Source organism: Pinus tabuliformis, chromosome 2_2 (assembly GCF_031772625.1).
Source record: "Pinus tabuliformis cultivar Carrire ecotype Pingquan chromosome 2_2, CPIR1, whole genome shotgun sequence".
Classification (NCBI taxonomy): domain Eukaryota; kingdom Viridiplantae; phylum Streptophyta; class Pinopsida; order Pinales; family Pinaceae; genus Pinus; species Pinus tabuliformis.
The window spans coordinates 716,750,638-716,762,582 of record NC_142300.1 but is presented as its reverse complement, the minus strand read 5'-3'; the positions used below and the strand labels follow the sequence as shown (position 1 = coordinate 716,762,582).

The window sequence follows — 11,945 nt, the reverse complement described above, 5'->3', positions numbered from 1 at the left end:
CTGAGGCTAGCTACCAAAGATACTTGTATGCATGAAAACCCCTGAGCCTGGATATGAAAGACAGATTTCGATTCATGCAAAAAAGTGGTAAGACCCTCCGCTGGCTACCAAAGATACTTGTATGCATGAAAAACCCCGAGCCTGGATACGAAAGATAGATTTCATTTCATGTGGAATAGTGGTAAGACCCTCATCCTAGTAAGTTGGTGGATGGTAAGTTGGCCACATGCTGCTTCATAAAATGGCTTGAGTGTCGATGGCACTGGTGGATGAGGCATTATGGAAGAGGAGCAAGTCCTTTGACTCCACATCCTGCACTATTAAAGGAGAAGCGTGTGGCTCAACATCAAGAGATTCAGGGATTTCTTGTGGAGAACTAGCGGCTTGCTGCCACTCATGTAGCTTTACGTCAAGAACTTGCGGTCGCAGTAGGAGTTGCAACACTTGAACCATGTAGCTAGTAACATACTGATAAAGAGCACCAACTCAAAGAGATGTATGACAAATCCATGAAGCTAGAAGCGGATTTTCATGCAAATGAGACAATTAAAGCTGAACTTATGCAATTGCGTGAAGATAATCAGAAGATGGGTGTTGCAAGGCAAGAATTGACACCCTAGGTGCAAGCACTCCCACAAGATTTTGCAAGAGCACGAGTTCATATGCAGTAGCTGGGTGAAATGAGGGCAGAGGTAGAAAGCCTGCATCAGGACTACAATGAGCAAGGTAGTAAACTTGTAGTTCTTGCAACTATTCAAATGTCCATTTATAATATTATGCAGCTACTCATATGCATGTCATACCTATTTTTCATTTCTTACATTTGAATTGCCAAATTGTTTTGAAAAGTTCCTTTTTTTATTTTCTTTGTAATTCTAACCTGTAAAGCACTCCTTACATGATGAATATATTTTTGCATTCTACTATTGAATGTATAATTAGTGAAGTACCATTGAATACGAGAAGAAGGCACATGCTGACCAACTAGAATAGGGTCAGGCCATGGAGAAAAACTTGATTTCAATGCCAATGAAGTAATTCCAGAAAGGTGGTAAGAAGGAAAGTCTAGCTCTTACGGTAACTAGGCATCAAACGAAAGTAAGATCTGCTTCAACCTAGTAGCAGTGAGGTACATGATAGGGAGGGATCATAACCATCCCCAATCTACTACAGAAAGGAATGTCCCGACAATGACAAGGGAAAATTTTAAGGGTGGAAAATTATCTTGAAGTTTAAAAACATCGACAAATCTAACTAGTCCCTTATATGCAAACTATAAAATATTTATTGATGTATTTGTAAAATTATTCAAATTATAATGATTATATATATATTACCTATATAATGTTGGCGATTTACACGGTAAAATAATTTTATATTCTAAAATTTGGGTGAATCATTTTTATAAGAAATGGAAATTGGAAAATTTGAATATTTTTTGTTAGTTACGTTAGTTTGTTGAGATGATAAAGAATGTCAATAACTTGAAAGATGAAAAATGATGACCTAAAAATTTTGAATGGAAAGTGACAATATAACAATCTTGAATGATAGAAAATTTGAATAATAAGAATGTAGTGAATTACAAATAGCTTTCATTGTGATCAATCTCAAACTATTTCCTTCTACTGTTCTTATTTCGAGACCTGCTAGTTTTGTAATTTTTTCATATTGATCATATGAAAAGGGGTGTTGAAATCTTAAACCATTCAAAATTTTTAACTCAAGCTATTGTAGTAAATATCATACCTTGTCTCTTTAACTCTTCAATATTAATGGTTCTTTCTCCAAAGTCAATTGTTGTTACTTATGGAGTGTTAAACCCCAAGTAAGCTTCAATGATAATCGTCTTGTATTACCTTGTTTGTATGCAAAGTGACTAACAATGTTGAATGATGGAAGATTTGAAATAATAACTATGTATTCAATTACAAAAAGTTTATAGTTTCAAGAAGAAAAAAATTCAAGTGACCATTTTATTTAAGATGAAAATTCAAGTATTTTAATTTTTGTTGAATTATTGTAACATAGAAATCAATGCATGTTGTCAATAGTTTTTATTCTTACACTAAAATCAATGCATACAATTAATCTAATTACTTTGAAGTTAATGTACATCATATATCTAGTTACCTCAAATAAAAAATCAACAACTACATTGAAAATCAATGCAGCTAGTGCAATAAAACAAATAGGATTATAAATCAACATCTACACTGAAATCAATGCATCTAGTGCAAGCAATCAAATATGATTAGAAATCAACATCTACACCGAAGTCAATGTATCTAGTGAAAGCAATCAAATAGGATTAGAAGTAAACAACTACACTGAAATCAATGCATTTAGTGCAATCAATCAAATAGGATTAGGAATTAACATCTACATTGAAATCATTGTGTCTATTTCAATGAAAAACAAAAATATTCACGGATTTCTAAATTCAACGTATTTTACCTTTTGTAAAATCATTACTTCCTCTTCATCTATGGTTAATAATGTTCAATATTATATCAATATGTAATATATTATGTGTCTCTATGTGTCTCTTTCTTCCTCCCTCTCTCTCCACCCTCTGTCTCTATGTTTATTTCCTCCCCTCTCTCTCTCTCTCTCTCTCTCTCTCTCTCTCTCCCTCTATGTCTCTTTCTTCTTCTCTCTCCCTCCCCACCATCTATATATATAACTCCCTCCATCTCTCCTTATTTGTCTCTCTATCTCACCCCCTAAAAAACACATTCTCTTTCTCTCCATATTTATGTATCTCTCCCTCCCTCCTTATCCCTCCCTCTCTCTTCTTACCTCTCTCCCCATTCCATCCATATCAATATATCCATATATCTCTCCTTCTTTGTATCTCTATCTCCCCCCCCAAACACACACACACTCTCTCTCCATATCTATCTATCTATCTCGCTCAATCCCTCTTCTTCTCTCTCTCTCTCTCTCTCTCCCATGTTACTCCCTCTCCCTCTATCTCCACCTTACTCTCTCTCTATGTATTTCTCCTTCCTTCCCTCTCTCTCCCCCTGCAACTCCATTTATTTTTCATTCACTCACTCATTATCTCTCTCAAGTCCTCTCTTTCTTCCTTCCTATCTCTCTTTCTCCCCCGCCTCCATCTATCTCTCCCTCACCATCACTCTCTCTCTCTCTCTCTCTCTCTCCCTCAATGTTTATCACTATATCCATCCCTATCTCGTTCTCTCTCTCCCCATATCTCCGCCCTCCATCTTTGTGTCTCCCTTTCTCTCTCTCCCTCCCTCTCCTCTCTTTCTCTCTCTTCCCTTCTCTCTCACTCTCATGCAAGAAAAATCACTTTTCTTACTAATTCATTTGCACATATCAACAGTTCAACTAGGGCCCAAACATTATACCAATTTCACCTTGACAACTATGTTATTCCTTCATTCAAACATCAAATCCTCAATGATTATTTAGCAATCTAATTGAAAATCAATTAACTGGAATTTTACACGCAAAACATAGAGAATTCATACTAGCATTAATGTTCTTCATTAAATAACTAATTCCATATTAGCAATTCCACATTCAACAAAATCTTTAGGTATCATTTTTCACAATAGAGGTTCACTTGCATATAAATTTTGAGTCCAATGCTTTAATTAATGAAATCTCTAGATTTAATTAATTTTCCATGACTTCCACACACAAAATGGAATTTATCAATTAAATATACCTAAAGAAAATATCAAATAACATGAAATTATATTTCATTGATTCAATGCAATTCTATTAAGAATCTCTCTTCCTCTCTATGGCTTGATTCTATATTCATTTGGTTATTCTCTCATTTCCCTTAGGCTTCCAATAATTAGAATTAATAAATGCAATAACTTTTCTAAATCCTAAAAAAACTATGTAAATCACCCATAAATCACTCCATAAATCACATTTTCCTAAATCCTAAAACTACTCCATAAATCATTAATAAATCATATTTTTCTAAATTCTAAAGTCGTTCAATATATTGCTAGAACCTATCATGCTTTTCAAGGTATATTTTGTTTCTCCTGATGGAAAAAATCTCACCTATCCATAACTTTTCTAAAACTATGAATCATCTAGTTCCAAAACTCAAAAAATGTACCAACCTGAAAAATACAATTTATACATAGAAGAATATAATTCCTTCTAAAAAATCAAGACCCCTTTTTGAATATTTTTCTCATCAATGAATTAATGACTTGGAGCATCTAATGCTCCTGCATCAGACTCTCAAGGTAGAAAAATTTCATGACCTCTTTGTCATTTGTCATCAATTTCTGAATCCTCCAAGATCCCATACTTTGCACTATTGTTGGTCATTTGTCTCATCATCTTGTTGTTCTTTTACATATGATTCTAGAACTCACTATGAATCCATAATTTCTCTTCTTGATGCTTACAATCCCACAAGATAACCATCTCTACATTTCTACTTCTCATCATGCTTCTATTCACCATTTCAGGTAGAACTCTCTCAATTTCTAGAACAATCAACATAAGAGTATACAACCAGGACAATGTACCTTCACATTTACCTCTATTTTCATTTACTTGTAGAGTTTCTTCCTGAACTCTTTGTCCTGTTTCAATCTGTTGATTAAACTTTTTTTCATGGTTATCAATATATTCTTCAACCTTTGGATTCGTTGCATCCTTCTTTATAACAACTTTTGGAAGTTGTCCAACCTTAATTTCTACTTCACCCGCATACACATAATCAACTTGAGAGCTCAAAATCAGTTCTTCTTATGGTTTTGATTCTTCATTACCCTTCACGAGCATTGCATTTAAATATTGCTCTTCATCTTTTCTTAAAACAAAATTTGGATATTTTTCTCCTCTAGTTTTCTCTATCTTCGTGATAGTTTCAAAGGGTTGTTTTTCACCTGTATCAAAACCTCCAATCACATGCAAATCATAAGATTTAAAAACACAAGGCTCCTTAGTTTCATTTGATGTCTGAAACATAAAGTATCCATCAACATCACCACCATCCTTCCCAATATTTTCTCCTTTCTCAGGTTCACATATCTGAACTGCCTCCTCATACTCAGCTTCTCTAAGTTCTTCCTTCAACTTGTCTCTCTATTTTCGTATCAACTTTCTTGAAAATAAATTCTCAATAGTTAATTTCACCCTTTTACTCATATTCCACGAACTTCTCTGGTTCTTATCATCTTGTTATAGTATCTCCATAAGCACATTCAACTATTCTGTCACCTCAACGAGTTCCTTCTAAAACTCTTGATCACTCATCTTCCTCATGCCAACTGTTGTGGCATCTTTGTGGCTTCCTTCTAAATTTTTCAAATGACTATCCATATCCATATTCATCTTCTCCTCTTCCTCTATGAGCTTTTTACTGCCCACTATGAACTGCAAATAACCTTTACAGTAGCATGTCACCTTCCTACTACACACACCTCACCAAGCTTCCCACTTGTGCTTCATCTTTTGGAATTCTTGGTTCCCTCCTCTCGAACCCTACAAATACTCCTTTCTCATCTAGGATTCTACACTAACATTTCCTCCTTACATCACAACTATACAAGCTGCAATATTCTAGCCACAATTTAGCTTCTATGCCAATACAATTTGCAAAACACTTTACTAGAGTTTATATACAAGAATCCAAATCCGTATCTTCAAACATCAAGAACCAAGAACCAAAATCTCAACTTTGATCCTTCAATCATCTAAAATAATTTACCAACTAGAACATAAACATAAACCTCTACATCAACCACAAATTCAACATCTAGATTCCACTTCCAAAGAGCTTTACCAGCTCTGATACCACTCTGATGCAACAATTTTTTTTTTCTTGTGGATTCATTCCCAAAGATCTATAATTCAACTAGGCTAAAACATTATGCCAATTTTACCTTGACAACTTTGTTATTACTTCATTCAAACATTGAATCCTCAATCATACTTTAACAATGCAATTGACAATCAATTAACTATATTTTAACATGCACAACATAGAGGATTCACATTGGTGGTAATGTCCTCAATTAAGTAACTAATTCCATATTAGCCATTCCACATTCAACAAAATATTCAGGTTTCAATTTTCACAATAGAGGTTCACTTGCATATAAATGCTGATTTCATTAGTCCAATCCTTTCATTAATGAAATCTCCATATTTCATTAATTTTCCATGAGTTCCACACACAAACAGAAATTTATCATTAAATATACCCAAAGAAAATACCAAATAACATGAAATTCCATTTCATTTATTCAATCATGTACATGAAGTTCTACGAAGAATCTTTCTTCCCCTCTATGGCCTGATTATACATTCATTTAGTCATTCTCTCATTGCACGTGGGCTTACAATAAGTAGAATTAAGAAATGCAATAGATTTTCTAAATCCTAAAAGAACTACATAAATAAGCCATAAATCACTCCATAAATCAGATTTTCATAAATCCTAAAATCACTCCATAAATCATCCATAAATCATATTTTTCTAAATTCTAAGTCACTCAATCTATCCCTAGAATCTCTCATGCTTTTCAAGGTAGATTTGCTTTTGCCTTATGGACAAAATCTCACCTATCCATAGCTTTTCTAAAACTATGAATTATCTAGTTCTAAAACTCATAAAATATACCAACTTGGAAAATACAATTTATTTACATAGAAGAATATAAATTCTTCTCAAAAATCAAAACCTGTTTTTGAATCTTTTTCTCATCAATGAATTAATGACTTGGAACATATAATGCACCTACATCACCCTCACTCTCTCTCAATCTCTCGATTGTCACTCTGCCTCTCTCTCCACCTCTATCTATATATGTCTTTATTCCTCCCTCCCACTCTTTCCGCCTCAAACTCTACCTTTCACTCCCTCCCTCCCTCTCCCCCTAAAACTCCATCTCTCTCTCTATCCATATGATTGAGAATTATCACTCTGTGTAATCAATAATATGTAAGGTCTAATATAATAATACTTTTAACGGAGATAAGTATTATTATAATATATTGGAATAATAATAATTAATATTATTAATTATTCCAATATACTATTTATTTTTATACCAACAATAATATATAGAGGAATAACTTGTTAAATAAACAATAATATGTTGACAGACCAATTTGTTTTGAGCAAATTGGTAGGTCTATGTCTTATATTTTACATTTTGCATTTTACTTACATTTTATATTGATATATATTTTAATCTAAATATTAATTAAAACATATGAAGCTAACATTTTTTCTATATATATATTTTTCCTCACATTTAAAAATTCTTGACATACTTACGTAACACTTCAACATGTTGACTATTGAAGAATGTAACTAGTGTAGGTCTTCATAATTGTATTTGAGTCATGATGTAATATATTTGTCCAAATAAAGAAAGAGAAATTTTATTATATAAGAAATTGACTTATTAAAGCATGGGTTTCATGCTTGGGTCAATGTTTTTAGGTAAAATCCTCCATTTTAGGCCTTTAGAATTTGCGTCAAGTTTCTGTGTCCATGACATAATGTAAAATACCGTTCTTGGGCTTCTTGAGTCAAGAGAGAATTTTTTTCTAAAAAACATGTCATTTAGGCCTCCTCCGCCAAGTTGGCCTGAAGAAGGACAAGTCAGCCTCATCAAGGGAATTCGACCTCACACAAACACTATATAAAGGAAACAATTCGACCTCATTTGGAGCATAAACTCATCAAGTTCTATTTTCAATTGTTGGAGGCAGAAAAAGATAGAGAAGTTGTTGGAGAAGGATTGAAGAAGGTGGAATACCAAAATCGAGTTCTTGGGAAATCTATCTCTCACACGTGTGAAGTTGTTGGTTGCTAGAAGGGTCAAAAGTATGAAGTTACTGGGGGTCGAAATTCAGGATTGTAGCCGGGCCGAAATTCTAAAGTTGTTGGAGGTTGAAATTCTGGATTGTTGTTGGAATGAAGTTGTTGGACAAGAAGAGACTACCGAAGTTTGTTGAATCATGTAAGTAGGCTGACTTGGTGTAGGAGGAATGCCTTTTGGGTCTAAGGTCTTGGTCTATCTCAATTTTATTTACTAGTGGAAGGGTTTGATTGGGTTTCCCCTATAGAGGGGTTTTATCTCTAGCTAAGTGTCCACATATGGTGTTATTGATCTTCATATTATGATCTGATTATTTCTTGATGAAGAAAGAAGATCATAAAGAGAAGATAATAAATCTACAAGAATATCACAAGTAATTATCAACATAAGAAAATATTTCTGCCTTTCCGATTTTCTAACATGGTTTCATAGCTAAGGTGAAGAAGGAAGAAAAAGGAAGCTTGAAGATCTATTGAAGAAAAGGAGATCAAAGGAAGGTAATTAAGGAAAAGGCTTATATAAGAATACAAGCCTATTATCTATAGGAACTATGTCAACTATAATGAAGGGAAAAAACAAGGTAGAAGTAGCCCCCAACTACAGGGCATGGAAAAAGAGGATAGACCTTATCCTCACTAAGCACATTTTTGAATAATGTTCAATGAAAACTCAAGAAACCTACAAATAATGCAGAAAAAAGGAAGTTCAGAGAAACCAAAATATTGGCCATGAATCTCATAGTATATGGAGTAAAGGACAACCTAATTCCATACATCTCCAACATAAATTATTCTCAGGAAATGTATGAATCTATTTCCAGGTTATTCACCATCAAGAACATTGGTCAATTAGCTAGCCTCAAGATTGAACTAAGGACAATAAGGTTCACAAGAGATGATATTTTGTCATCATATTTTAAAAGGGTATCTAGAATAAGAGATGAACTCCAAGAAATAGATGAGGTTTACTAGAAAAAGAACTTGTAATTGTTGCTCTTCTAGGTCTACCAAAATCTTGGGTTCTTTTGCCTCAGGAATTAGTAGTTAAGGATACTCCAACCTTTGAACAAATATGGAATGCATGCAGTTAAGAAGAAGCCTGAATATCATTAGTAAACAAAAAGAAGGAGGATGAAATTTGACCTATCCAAGATTGAACGCTACAACTGTCATAAGCTGGGTCATTACAAAAATCAATGTCCTGAGAATCCAAGGAATAAGAAGAGAGAAAGAGAACATGTGGATGTTGTTGATGAAGCTCCACCAAAGAAGAACAAGACAAAAGAATATGAAGTGAAAGATCTATTTTACAAAGACTCTCATGGAATATTATCCCTCACATATCCTTTTATATTAAGTTTTGCAATGTTTTCTTTTATGTTTTGGTTTCTAGCATTTGTAGGTCTAATATGTCTTGTTAGAACACTTTTGAATTATTTTGACAAGTTATAGGTATCCCTAAGAAAGATTGGATTAAGGGGGAGCCTTCACCATTTTACCAAAAGATAAGTATCTTGTTCCTTGTTTCCTATTTTATGTTTGGTTTCCTTCTCATATCAAGGCTTCCTTGTATTGTATTCTAATAACCTTTTATATTTCCCTTCGTTAGGAAAGCTTGCAGAATACACAAAGGTTATGGAGGATACTTCAAAGGAAAGACTTTAATCATGAAAGAAGTTATGTTTCAAGGGAATCCCTTCAATAACTCAAGTCCTACAGGTTTGTTAAAAAACAACTCAAGGTATATATTAGACTACAAGTTTTGTTATAAATTTATCTTCATACAAAAGGCATGATCATTCTTCTTTTGAACTTTGCTTTATATTACTGACATTGTTATGTATAGGGATTTGAATCACAGAAATCCTTGTTAGGGTGATTAATCACTAGATTGAATCTACCCTCATTACACTATCTCTTAATCATTATTTTGAAACACTAACCTTAAGATTCACTGTAAAACCTCGCCCCTTGATGCTAGTGGTATGTCAATGTTAATTATGAAACCTTTCTCTACTTAGGAATTGTTGATGAAGTCTATAAATCCTATTCTTTTGAAGTTAAGGTTTTTGATAATGTTATGGTAAAAAGGCAAGTCCTTTAGGGTTTGTTGTTGTATAATGAAACCCTAGATCTTTAAGTTTTGATGAATTAGGGTTTATGAACAAAAGCTTTGTAATAACTATAGTAAGATCCTAGGAATGAAACCCTAGGTGTATATTCGTATGTATGATCGAAAACCTAGCCTCGTGAAAATTGTTGTATATCTAACTTCAATGTATTGATGTTTGTATATTGGGTTTACCTAGTATTGATGTGAAATGCTAATGCATCCTAGATATGTATATGCAGGTATCCTAACTTAATTGTCGATAATCATGCTTTAGTTTTTGAAAGATAGGGTTTGTAATAAGACCCTAGTAGAGATTGATATTCTAAGACATCATGATATTGTTTTCAATTATTGATATAATTTAGCTTTTGACCATAAAATCTACGGTTTGCAACAGATGCTAGTAGAAGTATGTTATGTAACTCTAAAATCATATTGTTGAAACCTTAGACGTATAGTACTATAATTGGATTGATATTCAAGGATTTGTGTCCTGAATATGTAGTCTAGGGTTTATGATAAAACCCTAGCAAGAAGTTGAAATCTCGTATGTGAAAAGATGTCTCTTGCTGATTATGAACGTAACTAGACTTAGGTATTTGATGTGTAGAATTTTGAATGTTTTGATGCTTCCATTACGTGATTTTGATATATTTAACTTCATGCTTTATTTGTATTTGGTAGTACTTTCTATTAAGGTTTTGCAGGTATACAATCTTCAATATGTTCTTAATTGAATATGATAATAATGATGAGCATGATGATGAAAGCTACAAGAATGATGATGATGAAGATGCCCTTGATGCCATGAGAAAGAATGAAGCCATGAAAGTTTGAAGTTTCTATGATGTTATAAAAGAAGGTACTTCTAGATTTTAGACATCTGTGGTTTATATCTTTTGAGTTAGTTACCAGAGAACCCACAGTAATAACCATATTCTGTCAATGTTTCAAGTCCCAACAGGGATCCATCAACAGGACTATTTCTGAATGTTGATAGTAGAAGAGCTAAATGAGAGGTTTAAATAGTTTATGAGGTAAGTTGCTTTAATTTAAGGATGAGATGATGGTCAGTTGCTTAATAATTATTTTTATCCATGTTTTAAGGTTTTTATTAAATTATGTTTTTTATTGTAGTTCTTATAATTTTCTATTTTATGAAGATTTTTAATTTGGAATTTAATTCATTAATTGGAGAATATTAAAATAATAATTATTACAAACTAATTATTATTAAGTCTATTTAACTTAATTTAATAAAAACCTTAAAACATGGATAAAAATAATTATTAAGAAACAGACCATCATCTCATCCTTAAATCAAAACAACTTACCTCATAAACTATTTAAACCTCTCATTTAGCTCTTCTACTATCAAAATTCAGAAATAGTCCTGATGATGGATCCTTGTTGGGATTTGAAACGTTGACATAATATGATTATTACTATGGGTTCTCGGTAACTAACTCAAAAGAAGGTACTTTTTGATGTCCCTAAGTTGAGAGGGGGCTTGAACAGAAGAAAATATATATATCTCCCTAATTGAGAGGGAGGGAATATTATGATATTTAGAATGAATACCTTGAAGAATGAATGAAGTTGAAGTACTAAAAATGGATGTTTTTTATTCATGATGTTACAAAATACTTGAGAAGTACTGAGGTTGTATTTGGTGCTACTGAAGAAGTGAAACAAGAAAGTTTCTGAGAAGTTGTATTTGATATGAGTAGCATCAGGATGATTAAGGACCCCAAATATTTGTGTTTACTTGTATATATACTTAAAGGTTTATTATTGATTAGGGTTGTGATTGTGTAGGATCTCTCAGAAAAAATATTGAACATTTCAAGCATGCTTGGAGTGGTGGATATATATATGATATAGTTGATAGGGCGAGATGAACCATCTTATGGAAATATGCTTGGGAGGAAATTTGGATGACCTATGTGGTGATGTATAGATACCGAATTAGGGAGGTTGGTGTTAGTC

At 33.0% G+C, this 11,945-nt stretch overlaps 1 pseudogene; it reads left to right on the top strand.

Annotated features, from left to right (window-relative positions):
• The first annotated feature begins 269 nt into the window (after window positions 1–269).
• Window positions 270–1,038, top strand: LOC149194679 (protein FLX-like 1 pseudogene; annotated as a pseudogene).
• Window positions 1,039–11,945: the final 10,907 nt, after the last annotated feature.